Here is a 15012-nt window from a genome sequence, read left to right on the forward strand (position 1 = left end):
TAGGAAAGCCGTTGGCCAACATCATATCAACAAATTCATTGACAGAATATGACTGTTCTAGTAGGTTAATATTCAAATTACCCATTATTACCACAGGTCTACTTTGTAAAGACAGGTCGCTTAATACCACATCTAAAAAGTTGAAGAACTATTGAAGAGACGCAGAAGGTGGCCGATAAATTACGCCAAAGATGAATGCATTTGGCTGAATAAAAAGTGATTCATGGGAAAGGTCCGAAACTGTGCACTGGTGAAAAAGAAAAACTGTTTTTCATGTACAAAGCTACATCAAACCCTTTTTTTTATTTTCCTTAACAGCGCTTCACTTATATAACCAGGAAAGCGAACAGCTTCATTCGAATCAGCATACCAGGTTTCAGTGAAAGCCAGCGCATCAAGCTCTTGGTTCAATGACGACAAAGAAAACATCCACTTCTTCTTTGTTTCTTAAACTGCATGTATTAAGATAATAAAAGGAAGAGCATCCGGATTTTGATTTTGCAACATTCATACATCTAAAAGAGTTGGCATCGTGATAAGGACTGTTATCCATTTGAACTATCATTCACAGTAGATATAGACTATCTTAATAGCACATCATATCATGTTATCAATGTCACTTTCATCGCGGATGCGAATCGCGTCGGCGCCTTCAGTTTTTCGTACAAATATGTGACCATTCTTTTGCCACACAAATCGATAGTTCTTTTGTTTGCCTTTTCCACTTGGTAGCCAAAGAAGGCGTTTGTTGACAGGTGTCAGGTTGTCCAAAAAATTTCTCGTTTGGAGCTTCATCCTCAAGGCACGAGCAATTGCGCATCCCCTCTTCCTTAAGTAGGACGGATGAAGACCGAGCAAGAATAATAGGCTTCTTTCCCTTTCGTGCAGGCAGCCTATGAAGTCCATCAAGGTTACCATCAAGGAAGCTGTGGTAGCTGAAGTTGGCATTCGAGATCATTCGTTCTTGCGAGCAGGTCTTCCTGTGCCTCCGCTGCGACGCCATGCATTTCGACGTTTTCCCTGCGACTGTACTGTTCCAGCTCATTTAGCTGCAGTTTGATTTCCTTCGTGCTTGTGGACCTTCCTGACTCTATGGTCCCGACCCTGATTTCCAAGACTGCAGTGCTGGAATTTTACTTGTCTAACTTACTCAATATTGTATCATATTTTTCAGAAAGGTTGTGTATTGATGTTTCAATGTTAGTGACTGTTTTCAATAGTTTTGTCAAATTGTCAACTTTAGCGACGAGGGGAAGCATGAGGGTTATCTTTTCATCTAGCTGTTTCAATATCTTCTGGATGTTTGAGTCTTCTGTTGGCGTTACGGCGTTGCCACATCGTTTTTCCAAGTTCACATATTGCACAGTTCAAGCTAGATTTTAGTGAGTCACCCTTGGCACGGGAATTGGATGTTTCCACCCCAGAGCATTTCCCTAGATGCTACGAGTACTTGCAACCAGTGCATGTTATATACATGTCACCTTCAGACAACGATGTATGACATGTCAAACACTCTTTTTCTTCCTTATCCGACATTACCAAGAAAGCTCTAATAAACACTTCACGGTAGCAGCAGCGGACACAATCATATCTATAGTCTTTACAAGAGAGGCTAAAAGCCCCACCTGCCTATTGAGCTTGCCTATCTTTGCTATGCCCCGCCTGGTTATGTGAAAAGGACTAGCGGGCATCGACCACGATTCTAACATTACACACGCGTACAAGCACATTAAAAAATCATATTGTCCGAACTGTGTTCTGTGCAAGGAGGTAGCATGCGTGTTTGCTGTAGTTCAGTCGATAAGCACCAGTGCAGCAGTCGTAGTTGTATCTTTCCAGTGTTGGCGAAGGACCAGGAGAACTGAATGTCTGGTCAAGAATTACGGATAACGGAGAAAGCATGGTGCATGTGCAACAAACGAATCAGCGAAGATAGACAGAAAAGCTTTTTATGCATGCTTACGACACTTGATCGAAACAACTAAACTCAAACGAAAATATCGCTAGGAAAACATCCAACGCACTGCGCCAGACTTAACAGGAATCTCTACAGGGGAAGCCAATTCCCGCTTCTTCGTAGAAATACATCTGAAACATGGACACATTCTCTTTATGTTTCCACTGGAAATTTTTCAGTGTAATTTTCTGCGTTTAAATAACATTAGAACATTAATCATTATTTGGAGCATATTGGGACGCACTTGTTTATCTTTTGCGCTGACCGCTTTTCATTGGCTAAAAAATGTTAAGCGTTTTGGCTCGCTTGCATGTATTCCAAAATTCAGGGCGACAGAAGGAGGTCGAGTCGGCTTGTCGGGATGGAATTGGCCCGTCGAGCTCATTCACGCTAGCCGGTCGTACTTTAAGAGTGTCGAGCGTCGAGTCGGATTGAGTTAGCGCAATAGCACACGGCAGGTTTATCCAGCCCGACCCGTTTGCAGAGCGCATGTAAACGTGGACGGATCGGGCCAATTAGCGCCGAGACTCGCGAGGAACCACTGTGATGTCGCCATTTATGCTCCGGCAGCGGGAATGGTGTTAGGACTCGGCAATGGACAAGCAGCGTGAAGTGCAACCTAATCGTAACGTTAAGATCCGTGAAATAGAGCTGTAGCAGACGGCTGGGGGAACCGGAAAACCAATTCAAACGCGTTGACGTCTCGCCTCGACTCTGCGCGTCGCCGTTGTCCAGCCTCGTTGCCCAGACCTCGTTTCGACGGTGCAAATACGTTGTGTCGCTGTACTGATTCGATTCTAACGCACAACCATCTACAGTCATTGTGAGATGTGTTCTATCACAATATTTTTTCTCCCTCCACCAGTGCAGTATATAGGGGTCGACCTATGTTCGAGTAGATACCACAATTTTTGACGTTCCGGACGGCCCTTCGATCTGTTAAAACACATTTGGTAAGTCTAATAGATCACCGTTTTATGTGCGCTACACATCAAATTGCAGAAAGAAGAGGCCTGATAAGCTAGAAGGCACGCAAATGGGTAGCCACGCTGCTTCAAGGAACACTAAATCAGTTTCGACTGATAAGTATTCTTTGAAAACTCTATATTAGGTTAATTCGCGACAATGGGTTGATTACCAGAAGAGAAAAATGAATATTAATGTTGCACTCATGGAATTTCGCGCCTAAACCGCAGCGCCGGTACGCGTCACTGTGACCTCAAGCATTCTCATTTTCTTTTTCTGTATTTTTGGCTGCGTTGGCTACGTCAAAGTCCCTCAAACTTTCTTTGTCTATTATTTGGCTTCTTTAGAACACAATGTAGCTGATGTTTACCGATAAACAAATAAGCCCTAGCAGACGCCGTCAATATTGGTGACGCCACAGCATGCTGGTGCGATAACTTAAAGGCGGCGTCGCGATCCGTTTTTCTCTTCTGCACCTTTTCCGACTTATCAAGCTCCTTCTCACTGTAATACGACCTTTTTGGTATTGTGGAAAGCTAATTTACTAATACAGGTGAAATAAATTCACTCTTTAATGTCCCTGTAGGGTTCCCGCACGGGTGCCATGACGTCATAGATTTTCACTGTGTCTAATTTGGCCTAACGCTCCTCGTACACATGTTGTTCTTGGGGTGTACGAACTATACCTGTCCGCCCCATCGATAACGCAGCTGTTTTTAGCGCCGATACCTCTCCTGCTTATATAGGTGTGATAACCTTCCAGCGTCAAGCTATTGTTAACGGCGAGAGTTCTAATCTGCATCGCATTTTGACATCTGCGCCACCGCACTGCACCCGTATGGGTTTGTTGAAAATCGCTAAGTCCGTTTCTGTTGCCCGACGCCGAAAAAACTATATACGGAAATGTTAGCCATACGCGGGCATTCGCTGTAGAAAATGAGATAACACAAAACGCTGAAAAACACTGGAGACAGTCAAAGAGCACTACTACATCTGAGATGTTGCGAGCACGTCTAGAAAGATGATAGAGAGGCTCAGTTGCGCGCACTTGTATGCGCTATAACAGCTCACAGTGAAGGCGATGCCGCTTTCGCAGGTAAAACGGATTGAATACCATGACGAGCACGGCAATACAATTACCGCATCGCGTGCGTACCAAGACGAGCTAAACACGAGGCCCAATACACAGGCGGAAGTTCGGTGGCGAGGCACACTATAAAATCATTGCGTACGGAGGTACGAGGCAAGTTTGGCACAAAATTTTGCCAGAAATATTGTTTTTCTCATGTTTACTGCCTTTCTCTAATGTAGATTCTTGACAATCTGCCAAATTATTTCTTTGGCCTGAACAGTTCATTTTCTTCAATTACCTGCGGTAGATACCGCAAAGTGTTGATTACGGGAAGAGATGGGTAGCTTTATTGAAATTATTTTCAGTACAAGCTTATTAGCAAATTTCTTCTAATTGTCCTTTTAGGATCGCTCTCGGGCATATGAAAATGAGAAATTTAATCCGCTAAAACATGGAGGTCTGTCCGTTCTGTGGCTATCCAACACTTTATCGCATCCGTCGTCAGTTAGCAGCACTCGCCCTGTGTTCATTTGTAGGCATTGGCTTTTGCTTCCCGCAAAAGTTTTAAAAAGTTACGGTCTCACTTACTAATGATATTTCTGCCTTTTGTATTTCTTGCAAACTTGCAATTTCGGGCACATTGTGACGTGCTCCCGTACGCACAACCTACCTCGAGTTCCCAGTTAGACACCTCGCAAATGTCCACCTAGGGCGCTATAACAAAACGTGTCATCGATGTGGTGGACTCGAACGTCTGTCTTGCAGAACAGCAGCTCAATGCACCAACCAATGATAAGCCATGATCGCGCTCGTGCTCCTCACGCGCGAAGTCGCACTTTGAAACGTCTGGCGCGCGTGTCACGTGCCAGGTTCTTACATTCTTAGCTCGTAACAGCTAGCGCTTTGAGACGCTGTGTTGGCCTGCACTGCCTTCGCGATCAGCTCATACTTTTTTTTGTCAAACGGACTTTTACAAAGTGACAAAAGTCTGACTATAACGTTATCGCACTGAAAAAAACAAGCCCTAGTAAACCCAACTGAAAGTTTTACTCACACAGTACAGCGCAGGTTTTTGCAGATATTTCTCAAAAGATCTACGCTGACGTCCCAACAACTCCTGTAACGCACTTCCCAACCAAGGTTTATTTTGGGGGATAGTGTTGTGTGGTACAGGATTGCACATCGCAGAAATTGCGACGGCGAATTTCTCAAAATTGTACGTGTTGGAACTTCTAACTAGTGGTGAGGCGTTGAGCGCTCACAGGCTTCAACAGCACATTTCCTACGTAAGTCCTAAGCTGCTCAACGATCAGTTTATAACTTCGTTGGTAGCCAACTGCTAACGGTGATGTATCGAGCAAGAAATCTATACATTTCAGACTAATTCTTCTGAAGTTATGGTATCTTGTGTCCTGCCACAGGAAATTTTCGCGCTAACTGAGGGACCCGAGCACCCACCGTCCAAAGCCCATAACATCAATAAAGTTTATACTACTACTTGCCACCAGGGTTGCCACGAGCGCAAGCAACACTTCTGTGCCGCCTATGGCTCGGCGTAGCATTCACGAACTCCTATTCCTTCCGCATTGGAATGGCCGACAGCCCTGCTTGCGACACCTGCGGCTGCGAAGAGACGATCGCGCACCTCCTCTGTGACTGTGCACGTTACAATGTGCAAAGAAAAGTGCTCGTGACCGCGCTCGAAAAACTGGACAATCGATCCTTCACAGAAGAGAATGTTCTAGGGCACTCGTCCAGGCGGGTTTCGGCACTCAAGGCCTTAAGGGCTTTGCTCAAGTTCTTAAGGACATGTGAATTGTGCGACCGCCTTTGACTATTTTGCGAGTAACATCGCGTTAGTGTGTGCATTTTTCTTGTTTTTTCCCTCTCTTCCTTCTCCTTTTATTCCCCTTACCCCTTTCCCCAGCACAGGGTAGCCAGCCGGTACTGACACTGGCTAACCTCCCTGTCTTTCCTTCCCTTTTGTCTCTCTCTTATACTACTACTTTATTTTACAATAGAATCGCGTGTTACATATTATAGTATATGACAAGGAAGGAAGGAAAGAAAAAGTGGAGAAGGAAAGCCAGGGAGGTTAACCAGTTTAGCTTAACCGGTTTGCTACCCTACACATGGGAGAGGAATGGGGAGATGAAAGATGGGGAAGGGGGAGAGGGAGAGAGAGCACATAGCACAACACACACACATCGTCCGTTGGAGTCCATCAATCTGGCATGGTAATTGATATCACTGTCACAGCCGCTTGTCCAATCCCGTCTCTTTCAAAAACCGTAGTCCCTTCGTCGCCTTCACCTGCGATGTCTTCTGTCGGCGGCATGTGAAAATCGTGTCGAGGGACAATGGTCTAATGTCAAGGTGCGCTAGAACAGATGCCAGGGACTGTCGCTGAAAATTATATTCAGGACAGTCGCACAGGATGTGTTCCAGCGTCTCCTCGCAAAGACAGGCATTGTAGAGGGCGTTGTCGGCCATTCCAATGCGGAAGGAGTAAGATTTCGTGAAAGCCACCCCTAGCCATAAGCGATAAAGCAGAGTCGCCTCTCTTCGGCGGAGTCCAGTTGGCATATAGAGATGCATCAAAGAGGGCAGGTGGTATTGACTGCTGCTCTGGTTGGTCTGGCTGTTTGGTGTGCACCATAGAGAGAGCGTGATCTTCTGTGCAAGCACTCGAAGTCTGCTAGCTGCGTCGGATCGTGAAAGCGGTGTGGCCTCTTCTTGTGCATCTTCAAGAGCTGCCCGAGCGACATTATCGGCGTCTTCGTTTCCAGTGACGCCGCAGTGACTTGGCAGCCACTGAAACGTCACGTGGTGTCCTTTCTCCTGTGATGTATGGAGTAGGCATCTAATATCGAATACGAGCTGTTCTACGACATATATGTCGGTATGTCAAAGATCTATGCCCTAGCTACACGCTCTTATGTGATGGCCAATTTTTCTGTCATCAAAACACTACTGGCCTTATCTATATTGCAAGTACAAAATATCCAGCTTACAATTCAAATTGCTACGATTGCAGTAAAAACAAGCTAGTTTCGACAACCAGGCGTCAGATTCGCTTGAAAGTTTTCCACGGCTACGGCAAAAGTTTCTGAAGCCAGGACAGAATAGCGCAAAATGCAGCGTCATTGTTACGTACAGTCTTAGTATTCTCCTAGTTACCACTGAGGTCCCAACGTCTGATAGACTATTTAAATGAATATTCATTCTTTATAAAGCAACTAAGAACTTTCATCGACCTGTGTTATCTTAAAACAGAAACTGTTAAACACTTCACAAAATGTTCCACCAATAAACGTAAGCGCAAGGACGGACGTTCACATCGCAAAAAAAAAAAAAGTTTTACAGAAGTTACGCGCTGTTTTATTTAAGCATGAGTCTGGCGTCAGAAACAAGGAGGAATATTAAGAAAGTTTTTTAACTGGGGGTTCCTTATCTCTTTTTGCTATAATTTGTACTACCAAAAAAGATTTTCTAAGATATTAAAGTAGTTTGTGCGTACTGCACCGTAAGTCCAATTTGCCAGCTGGCTCGTTCAGGTTGCCTGGGCCTCGTGAAAAGACTTAGAATAATTTCTTGCTCCCAAGAGACCACATATGCGCGGAACGCACTTCTTTAAGTTTGCCGTTGCTTTATTTCGAGCATAGCATAAATTTAGTCAGGTCAGAAGCACCCCGGCCAAGAAAAAGAGAGTCAAGCATCCTCTTGATTTACGCTGAATATTACGTGCGGGGCCCAACAGCGCTTTTTAATTCCCGGAGAATAATAAGTTCTACGGTCATTTTTAATCAAAACAGGAACTTTTATAATCCGTTCGTTCTTATGCTTTCCTCGCGAACTTCTACAAACCCGGCGCTCCGAATGAACTGACGTACTTCCGGTCCCGAATCCATACATTCAGCTGCGAACGAGGCAGCCAGGAATTCCTCCACAGGGCATCACAGAGGATGCCCTCGCAATCGCCACCGCGACACTGAAAGTAGAGAGCAGCGGCGACGATCGCGGCCAGGCGCTGTGAGAGCGCGAAGAGAGAGGGGAACGGGAGAGAAAAAAAAATTGGAAGAAAATGTAGAGAGCGAGTGCCGGAGGTGACGTTGCCCCGAGAAACACGTGTTCTGGTCGTCACGCCTCACGTGACGGTTGCGTCACTGGCGCGCTCTCACCATCATCGAAGCAGCGAGAAGAAAAGTTTCTCTCTCCACGACGGAGACCGAGAGTAGAAGGTGGCGAGAGGGGGGAGGCTGGAAGGAAGTTCCGGAGTTGGAACCCCGAGTCCCGCGCTCCCAGTCATCACGACACGGGCTGCCTGAACGGCTGGGTCGGCCCGGGGAGCTCCTTAAATCCGACGCAGGCCGGTAGTGTCGTCTTCAACTTTTTCGTTCTGCCATTTCGAAAAAAGAAACATTCGTTACGCTTCGCCTTTACTGCTTAGCTTTCGAAAACGAAATCCCCTGCTTCTCTTCGACGTGTTAGTGGAAGTGTCAGTTCATGCATAAAGGACAAAAGTGAACTTTCGTCGCTGGATCATCCTCTTCAACACGTGAAGCTATGGTCCTGCGCTACGCTCCCTACTTTTGTGCGTTTGATGATGACTCGAAAATTCTCGCTCACACTGATCACCACTGCCCCTCCAGTAATTCCTCGGACTCCTCTGTGGATAATCACTTGGCTCGGTGTTGACACTGCATCGCACTTGTTCTGTGCCAGCTAACGTGGGTGTGAAGAGTGTTCACAGACGACGACGGGCCAGAAAAACGCTGTCATCGAGAAGAGGATAGTTGACTGCAGTGACCTCTTGTAATGTTTCCTGTTTCTTTAGCGACTGCTCAATTCGTGCGCGTAAAACGAACAGCGCCTTCTTTCGTTATTTAAACCATCTATTACGAACTGAGGACTTGCGACCACGACAAGATTCGAGCTGGAAGCCGTTTCGCTACAGCGCACCGACATCTCTTCCACGCAACATATATCAATAGTAAGTAGGCTCCCCAGGACTTTATTCTTGCGTGTGTGTCATTGATAAAGTTCAATTTCTAGCTATAGCGTAGATAGTGCAGGAAAAAAAGAGTGTTAGGCACAGGCGACACCATTGCTGATAAGAATAACGTCTGCATAATCCGCTCTGCTTAGATATGTGGCCCCTATCTTGCCTCCAAAGAACAATTGTTATCGATGTTGTGTGCCTTTCATTTATTTAGCAGTGCGCGTCCGGTACTTCCAGGTCACGAACAGCATGCGCGTATCATCGTGCCGTAGCGTTCTGATGGTAAAGATGCGGGCAAGAAAAGGTGAAAAAAAATGCCTGCAAGATAACTGAAAATTATTATTTGTGGACAAGATGAGCCCCAGAAGGCGTCTATACGTGCCCTCCATAGAACTCGTTTCTGCAGTACCGCGCTCCAGATTTTATGTCACATTGAACCCAATTAAAACACGAGTGTTCAATGACAAATGCAGTTTTAGGCATTTATATGAATATACGATGGCTTTATAAGCAACTATGCCTTACTGAGATCAAGCAAAAAAAAAAGACAGAAACGAGCTCCCACTTATTTTCGTTCAGTCAGAATTTGAACTTATTTTGATGTCAACTAAATTTATACATAATAATGTCTTCTTTCATTTGCAAACTAAAGGTGTACGGCATGATTGTTATTGCTACGCTCTACCAAAATGCAATGTTTGTGGGATTTTTCAATCGGCATCGAAATATGATCAAGCTTATTAGAATGCGCCATGAGATGCCAGCGGAAGGACTTGCGGAACCATAGCATTGACTACGAAGCAAGAAAAATTCTAATGTGAAAAAAAAAAATTACTACACAGCAAAAAAAGAAATTGCTCCGAGTGTTACGAATATGTTTTTTTTGTTTCTTTTTTTGGGTTTGAACACTTTTGGTTGATAGCCAGCACGCGTGTTATTGTGTGCGTGATCCTATGGCTTATTGAGTATGTCCTTCCACGCCTGTTTTCTTTAAGTACCCTTCAAGATCGTTACTAAAAAAATTAAATCAATGAATATCCTGGTTGTATGTTTGAACGTATTAGTTCACTTGTACGTAACGTATACGTGTTTGTTGATAAAAAGAAAACGCGATCTGATGCAGCCGAATGGGTACATGGATCCCGTCAAGCTGCCGGATCGACAAAGCTTTTTGTCCCTCTTCCCTGCATTTAAGGTGCACGAATGCAGAGATAAACTGAAACAAATTGACATCAACACATTTGTTAGAAATTAAATCTTAGCATAGTCAACAGATACTTTCCTAAAGTACTAGAGTTCAATTTCTCCATTTCACTCCTTTTGAAAGAAACTTTCTAAATGAACTTTCCTGTAACGCGGGCTAGTCGAAAAGGAAACAAATTACGCATGAATGTACCCTATGATTATTTACAGGATATTGTCTTGGGATATAATGCGTGAATAAGTTTATGGTTATTATTGGTCAGTGGTGGAAGCTACTTCCTACTGTTTAGTACAAAGTGCAAAAATTCTTACTTGTCTTGCACAACATATCGTGCTGCCTTGTCCCGGATAAGAGCATCACTGCTTTAGCTGCCTACTCTTGGATACGTACCGTAAAGTGAATTTTTCCGTCCCCCTTTCCCTTTCCCCAGTGTAGGGTAGCCAACCGGGCTCAGTCCTGGTTAACCTCCCTACCTTTCTTTTATCATTTTCTCTCTCTTGAATAAATCAAAATCGCTCAATCACATGGGGACGCAACAAACGAAACAATGGGTAGACAGGCAGCGTACCATGGTATCGGTTGCGTCACATGCAACAAATTAAAGAAATAAGGGAAACGAATGATAGTTTAGAAATGTGGGTCAAGGTGGTCCCGGCGTTGTCGCGATGGACGAAACACCGTGTTTCTTCGCATTTCTTGGGTGCCTGGACGGGAACGAAATTTTCCGTGCCGGTTAACCATTACGGCCGCGGAACTTCTCGGCCATTCCATCCACTAAATGGACGGGGGTCGCCGCGTCAGAAATTCTTTTGGGGGCGGGCGACAGTGTGGCGGGTTTAAACTTGGTCGCCTTCCAAAGGATGCTGCGAAGACGAGCATCGACAGCTTCCTCGAAGCACCGCCGACAAATAGGCCATACTTCTAACGCGACTGAGCCTCCATAACACCTTCGTCTCAACGTCTGTTGCATTTCTGGCATCGTAACTTTTTACTAGCATTTTTTTTTCTTGGCGGTTCGTCCGCGTTTCGTTTTGTTCGTTCTTTTCACTGGCATTCTTTATTTCTTTTGTTTCCTACGCAGGCCGCGCGCTTGCGTGTCACGTGGTTAGGTGATTTACGCGTGCTCTTGTCGGTATGCCAAGCGGGGGAGTTGCTTTTTATTTTTTCATTCTTTCGCGTGCGCTATCCCGGAGAAACACTGTTAGGGAGAGACTTGGCAGTCACAAAGGCGCGCCTGCCGACTGGTCTCACAGTGCTTTGGGGGGCCTGAAAAAGGTAGCGCTCGCGGTGCATCTATGCACTCTTAATGTCGTTCCACTATAGATGGCGTGCAACGAGACGGTGGCGCGGCCCTGGTGGCGTGTTGTGGAGGTCTCTCGCCGTGCTATAGCTACAGCCATGGCCCGACCTCAGAGGCCATGTAGCGGATGATGGCAAGCAAGAGAATCCCGCGCGCGGTAAACAAAGCTCTTCTTGCAAGCTTTTCAGCAAAATATCCATATACTTAACGCAGTTGACTCCCACTAGGTGCAATAAATTGTTTTCTATTACTGCAGGGAATCGTTGATTGTGAACGCAAGGGTCACTAGCGTGCACATTTTTCATATTTTTTTTTTCATATCACCTCATCTCACCATCCTTTATACCTTGAAGAACTGTTTCTGGAGAAGCCTGCGACACAACAATCGCCGGAACTTTCAATGTCCATCGATATAAATCATTCACATTTGTAAATATTCTTTCAATTCGGCGTTCTGCATAAAATTGAAAATTATGAGCAACGTTTTTCATATATTTGAATTTCAACTTTTGTTTTAATTCACATATCAATAAATATGAGGAACTGTGTCGCCGGTGAAGTAGTCACTGTTATCCAGAACCGTGTCCCACATGCCTTTACATATGTAGACAACTCAAAGATGGCTTTAGCTACAGGTGTGCGAAACAATGTTTCAAATAATAGGTACAGGTACATGAAACAGTGTTTCGGATAACATCACTGAAACATAGTTCGACATTGTAAACTGACGTAAAAATAACTAACTACAGAGTTCGAATATATGAAACACTTTTCTTTATATTTAATAATTTATGTAAGCAGAAAATATACTCTGCAATATTTCGCTAATAGCTGGAACTTAAATGGAGCGATGTTTAAAGTGTAGACAGGGGTTAAATGCTGGCGTTACAGTATCCGGCTTTCGCACGTCAATGTCGATTTCTATGAACAGGCTGACACATTTTACTGCCGATTTCTAAAGCGAAGTTTTTTTTTCTTTTCTGTCATCTGTCCTCCCGGGGTTCGGTCTACGTAAGTACCGTATCTAACTAAATAGACAAAACGGTACAGCCCCGAATACTGGTCGACAAAGTAGGGCCGACGAGGCCACCCTTGTTCCGCGTAATAAAAGAACGCATCACGAATAAAACCTGCACATATAACATCAGCTAAAAGCCGCGTTTAAAGTACACATAGACTTCGTAACCGGACAGCAGCTGCTATTGAACACCTTCTTTGATTTTTCTCGTGCTTATTTTATTTGGTCCACCCCCTTCTCGGGCCAGTCGATATGTGCCACCTGGATGTGCGCCCATTCTTGCACAATGGTCCAGGCTGCAGGTATTGAATGTTTAATGTACTGAGATAAGTGTCGCGCTTATCTGTGCACACACATCTCACCATTCTCCCCTCGGCAAACATGATACATTACCTTGGCCCTCGTGGCACTCGCAGCTAACAGCTGCAGAGAACGAGGCTGCAGCTTGCGTCATCTGCAAATGCCCGTACCTCGCTAACTAAACCGAGCTTGGCGTCATCTATATGCTGACGTTGCGTTGAATCTGCGTGGTTTTATTTTTTATTGGCTTACCTGAAATTCCGCACTCGTAATACGCGTAAGTTCAAAATTAACATGAGCAACGAAAGAAAAAATGAGGACATTAGGAAAGCCACATTGGTAAGTGTGGCATGAATGTTCGCAAAAACAAAATGCTTGCCTTCTCTTACAAAAAAGAAATGTAACAACATCAACAGAAAAGATGCTCACTACGGCCATTTCCTCCCCCTCCTGTCTCTTTCTCTATCTTTCTTTTCCCTCTTTCCCGCCCCCCAGAGTAGGGTAGCCAACCAGACGCATTTCTGGTTAACATCCCTGCCTTCTCTCTTTATTTCCTCCTCCTCCTTGTCCTTGTGATACGCCTTTGGAATATGCGCATTATGAGCACTGTGGGTGAGCGATGCGGTGCGAATAAAGTACGGTGGCTGCGTGACCTCAAGAGACTACTGGCCTGGGCTAGCAGTCTCGAATAACGCCGCACCAACCTTCTGAGCACACGGGCTCAAAGGACCCACATGCAAAATATCATCTTTTTTGTTGACTACTATATGCTTTCAAAACAACAATTATCTCGCTTTTCAGTGAAGCCATGAGGAGTTTTAGTAAGTGGCAGCTAAAGTAGGACATTGGAATTCATTATGTAACTACGCAAACGACAACGGATGAAGAAGGAAACACAGAGGACAGGCGCGGAACTTCAACTCACATTTACTACGGGAAAGCCCACATTTATACGTGTATATTAATCAAACGTGATAATCATCAGACAACCATCACTCGACATTGGCATGAGTCGAAATCTGAGTTGAAGTTCCGCGCCTGTCCTGTGTGTTTCCTTCTTCGTCCATTGTCGTTTGCGCGGTTACATAATGCATTCCAATATCGACCACCGACTAGCCCGCCTCTCCCGGTTAAAAGTAGGACAGTTTCTTTGCCTTCATAGATGGTTCAGTTTTCTCAAGAAACGTTCGTGTGGGCTGTTGTCCTATGGTCACTTCTGGTGCGAGTGCCGATACCTAATGTGGTTTATTTGTTTCAGGATTTATTTAGGCGGTGAGGCTAGTACGCTTATCCTGTAGTGACCATCCTTTTTTTTTCTGAAGCGTTTCGTTTTTTTTGTACGAAAGTGGTTATGAACGACCAACATTACCCGCTGCTGTAGCCCAGCGGTTATGGCGTTGCGCTGCTGAGCTCGAGAGGTCGCGGGTTCGATCCCAGTGGCGACGCCGCATTTCCACGGGGCCGAAAAGCAATAATGCACGTGTACCTAGATTTATGTGCAGGTTAGAGAACCTGCGGTTGGTCAAAATAAATCTGGAGTCCCCGACCACGGCTTGCGTCACAATCAGATTGCGGTTTTTCCAAGTAAAACGCCACAATTCCGTTTTTAGGCGGCCAGCATTTTAACAGCCGGGTATGCAATTGCAGTCCCTTTCTTCCAACCGTTCGCTAACAAACAACTGTTGAGTACCAAGCATTGAATTCGCGTACTGCCTTCGTGAAACTGCTATGCATCAATCAAACGTAGAAGAATCTACAGGCATCCAGCGTATTTGGTGTCATCGACCCCGCTGAAACCATGCAAAAGCAAATAAAGAAATGTCAATGTACCGTTTTTTTTTCTTTATTAGACTCTAAAGGCATGCTTTTTTGTAGAAACAGACTATACTGAAAAGTGCAGGGCTTGTTTTACGTCGTGTCAGCCGCAAGGTTGTTCCAGTTCGTGCACTCCTTGCCTGCGATAGCTTTTCTTTTATTTCTTGTTTGTTTGCGCTTTATCTGCGATTCTACGCAGGTTCGTCATTTTCCTCTGACAGCATTTAAGTGGGCTCAGACTGCCAACTTGGTGCCTCCTACTAACTTGACGCTGCCCCTCACTCCTAAAAGATTTCGCACATGTCTTCAGAAAGTTGACACCCCCTACCCTAGCCTGCGTCATACGATCTGTCAACCTGACATTGTTGCTTGAAGTAA

General features: G+C 45.0%; 1 protein-coding gene and 1 long non-coding RNA gene across 4 annotated transcripts in view; one reads left to right on the top strand and one right to left on the bottom strand.

Moving 5' to 3' along the window:
* Positions 1 to 15012, bottom strand: part of LOC142560024 (uncharacterized) — a 294973-nt gene that overhangs the window by 197155 nt on the left and 82806 nt on the right. The gene's annotated exons all lie outside the window — the stretch shown is intronic.
* LOC142560023 (pyrokinin-1 receptor-like) overlaps positions 8281 to 15012 on the top strand; it is a 205538-nt gene continuing 198806 nt past the window's right edge. For 2 of the 3 annotated variants that reach the window (XM_075671773.1, XM_075671772.1), the window contains exon 1: positions 8281 to 8988. The gene's annotated coding sequence lies outside the window, so the exon portion shown is untranslated. The remainder of the gene's footprint in view (positions 8989 to 15012) is intronic. The other variant, XM_075671774.1, reaches the window with a different exon arrangement.

This window comes from Dermacentor variabilis, chromosome 10, assembly GCF_050947875.1.
Source record: "Dermacentor variabilis isolate Ectoservices chromosome 10, ASM5094787v1, whole genome shotgun sequence".
In the NCBI taxonomy this organism is placed as follows: Eukaryota; Metazoa; Arthropoda; class Arachnida; order Ixodida; family Ixodidae; genus Dermacentor; species Dermacentor variabilis.